The sequence below is a fragment of the Sminthopsis crassicaudata genome, chromosome 4 (genome assembly GCF_048593235.1).
Source record: "Sminthopsis crassicaudata isolate SCR6 chromosome 4, ASM4859323v1, whole genome shotgun sequence".
Taxonomy (NCBI): Eukaryota; Metazoa; Chordata; class Mammalia; order Dasyuromorphia; family Dasyuridae; genus Sminthopsis; species Sminthopsis crassicaudata.
The window spans coordinates 311,812,565-311,816,671 of record NC_133620.1 but is presented as its reverse complement, the minus strand read 5'-3'; positions in this window follow the sequence as shown (position 1 = coordinate 311,816,671).

Genomic DNA, 4,107 nt, shown 5'->3' with positions numbered 1-4,107 from the left:
AATAAACTGTTATATTAGAAGAATTTTGTACCTATGGTTTTAGCAAAACATTTGGTAACATTTCTTTTGTCATGCTTGTGGATAATATGGGGTGGTTTGGGCTTGACAGGATTCAATTACATAAAATCAGGTGCAGATAAATAACTGATCTAATAGCTTAATGTCAACATGGAAAGAGAGCTCTAGTGGAGATATTTGGTACTATACACTATTTTACACTCATCATTGACTTTGATAAAGATTTATGTGATATGCTAATTAAGTTTGCAGGTGACACAAAATTAAAAAAAATAGCTAATATAATGAATTAGGGACAAAAACAACAACAAACTTCCACGGACTGCAACACTTGGCACATTGTATCTATTAAGATGGAATTTAATAGAGATCAACACAAAGTTCTACACTTCGGTTTAAACTATAAACTTCACAATTATAAGAAGGGGCAAAGTTTAGTTAGTGGTTTATTGAAAAAGAAACCTCGTTTCAGCGGCCTACAATACCAATAAAAGTAAACAATGTGATGAGGCATTGAAAAAAGGAAATGTGATTTTATATCACATTGTTTACAATCCTTGTCCTGACTCTGTTGCTTACCTCTGCTCTGATCAGATCATATCTGGAATGTTATGTGGGCATCCAAGGGAGAGAGAACAAGTCGGATTATGAAGTACTCTGAGAACTGGTTGAAAGAACTGGTAAAATATATCCTAAAGAAAAAAAAAAGACTTTGGGGAACATATTTCTCTGTCTTCCAGTATTTGAAGATTTTTCATTTGAAATAGGAATTAACTTTATTCTGATTGGCCTCAAAAGGAAAATTCATGTAAAATCTTTAAAGTCAGAGACAATTTCACTTGTTTTTTGTAACTCTACTGCCTTGTGCAGTGTCTTGTACATCATATGTGCTTAATGAATGTTAAATTAAATTCAAATAACAAAAAGGCAAATATAAGCTCAATATAAAGCAAATTTTCTGAACAGAATTATATAAAAGTTGAATAAAGTTCCTTAAGCAAAGGACTTGCTGGAGTTTCTTCAGTAAAAATTTTATGATCACTTATTGGATATGTTGTAAAAGAGATTGGTCATGATAATATCTAATTTCCCTTTTGGATAGGAGTTAATTTAGGAGTTTCCTTCCAGTTCTGATATTTTGTGCTCCTGCTTCATTTTTTAAGTCTTCTGGGTTGTGCTTAATTCTCTTTATTCCTATATGGGGGACAGAGACTTTTGAGTCTGCAAAGAAAGTTCTACTAATAAGAATTGACCTTATTGGCTACTAAGTTATTAAATTCCTCTGACTTCTTAAATTCTTACTCATCTTCAGTTTTTTTTTTTTTGGGGGGGGGTAGGGAATGTGGAAGGTAAGGTATTTCCTCTTTTGTCTTCATTTCTTTCTTTTCCCCTAGTTTGGGTCATCCTCTCTTCCACCATTCCCCTCTCATTTCTTCTTCTTCTTCTTTTTTTTTATTGTTCTTGATTTTTTTTTTCCTCTTTGAAATTCTTTTCAAGCTTGTATCTTCCTACCACTTCTCTGATTTCTGCTCTTTCTCCTTATCTTTCTCTCCCTCCTTCTTCTGCATTTCTTCTCCTTCTTCATTCCCTTTTTTCCCCCCTTTTTACTCCTTATTTCTGGGTCATTGACTTATTCTTGAGTCCTACTCTTCTCCCCATTCTTAATTTTTTTTAGAATATAATTTTATTATTTTCCAATTACATATAAAGATAGTTTTGAATATTAATTTTTAAAAATATTTTTGAGTTCCAGTATTTTCTTTTTCTTTTCCTTCCCTCCCTTCTTTCTGCAAGACAGCAAACAATCTGATATAGATTATACATGTGTGATCATGTTAAACATATTTCCACATTATTCATGTTATGAAAGAAGAAATAGAACAAACAGGAAAAACCACAAAGAAAAGAAAAACAAAAGAAGTGAAAATGGTATGCTTCAGTCTGAATTCAGAATCCATAGTTCTTTCTGTGAATGTGTGCAGTATTTTCCATCATGAATCTTTTGGAATTATCTTGGACCATTGTATTTCTGAGAAGAGCCAAGTCTGTGATAGTTGATCATCTCTCAATGTTGCTGTTACTATACACAATGTTCTCCTGATTATGTTTACTTCACTTAGCATCATTTCATGCAAGTCTTTCCAGGTTTTTTGTGAACTCTGCCTGTTCATAATTTCTTATAGGACAATAATATTTTATTATATTCATATGCCACAATTTGTTCAGTCATGAATTTCCTCAATTCCCAATTCTTTCCCACCATAAAAAAGAGCTATTATAAATATTTGTGTACATGTAGGTCCTTTTCACTTTTTAAAAATGATTTCTTTGGGATATAGATCTAATCTTACTTTTAATTCTTAAATCCTTCAAATCTCCTTCTTTGCCTTTTCTAGGAGCAATAGGTGGAATTGATAGAAGAGACAGATTTTGGCTTGATGTAGGGAAATATTTTCATTCTAAAGTAGAATGAATTATTTTAGGAGGGATTATGTCCTGAGTCATTTGAGGTAATAAAATAAAGACTGGATGATCATTTGTCAGATGTGTTGCAAAGCAGTAATTTGACAAGATGACCTTTGAGATTCTTTAGATTCTGTTATTCTGAGTCAGTCAGGCAATTATAAGGTGGTTCATTTCCCAAGGAGTTAGCCATAAGAGAGAGATGACAATTCACTGAGGTTTTAGAGAATTAGCAGCTAGACGGCAGATGCATTAGTTATTACAAAGAGAAGAAATAATTCAAGCCTAAGAGAGAAAGTGAATAAAAGTGGGCAGTACTATGGAAATACCTAATCTTTGAAACTCTTTTTGTCCTAGGTCTATAAAGCTTTTAATATTCTTCATGAAGTGCAGAGCCTTGTTTATTTATTTATAGAGAGCCAACACTTCTGGTGCATAGTTCCATACTCCAGAAGTATAATTCCATTACAGTTTTAGGAGCTTTTTTAGATTCTGTATCATTGGATCCAGAACCATTTCCCACAAAGCAAGCATTATCAAGGATAGCAAAGAACAAATAACCTCTGCACGAGAGCAAAGCTCACTAAATCCATATCTGTAAATATATTATTAGTATATTTATTAGTATAATTTTTCTTGTCTTTCTCCTCTTAGACTCCAGATTTCACTTTTCTATCTAGACTTGTCATATCAGCCAAATGCAGAAGGATCTCTATGCCTGTGTCCTCTCAGCCAGATTTATCTATGATACAGCATACTTCTGTGATTAGAGCTGCATAGAAAGAACAATAGAATCAGAGGACCTGGATTCAAATCAAACTTGTGTTATTTACTAGTTCTGTGACCTCAGACAAATTGTTTTTTATTCCAGAATGTGAATTTCCTTATAAAATAAAAATTAAATAGCTGGACTAAATTATTTCTGGGATTCCTTCTAGCTCTAAATCCTTTCCCTCCCTTCTCTCCCCTATGGCATAACTGATAGTTTTTTTTTTTTTTTTTTTTTTAATAGTTTCTGAGGCCAACAAAATTCATTTTCTGGTGGTGATTCTGATTTGTCATTTCCTCCTGGAACTTCTGTTTTGAGAAAATGTCCAGGCTAGCTATCTACTCAGTCCTTTGCTCCTCTCCCAGTTCTGTTTTTGTCTCTGAACTTTTCCATGTACCAAGCCTGTTTTCCCTGGAAGATCTCTTTCCACCATGGCCCTTCTGGTTCTTGATTTCTCCCTTGTGACTCCACCTAGATACTTCTTCCCCACTCCCTTTACTAATTCTCAATTCACTCTTAGGTATAGTCTCTTCCTATTAGAATGTAAGCTCCTTGAATGACTTAATGAATTCTGAGCAATATGACAATTCTAGAGTGCTTGTGATAAAATAAGCTACCCATTTCCAAATAGTAATGATGGACTCAAGATAGAGCTTATGGGTTGTTATTTTTGAGAGGTGGGGGAGGGGATGGGAGAGCATGGCCAATGTAGGAATTTCTTTTGCTCTATTATGTATGCTTGTAATAGGTTTTATTTTCTCACTGGTAGTAGAGTAAGGGATGGAGATAAGAGGAAGAGAATTTGGATGTGAACAAAAAATAAAATAAAATAAAAATCAAAGTTCCTTGTGGGAAAA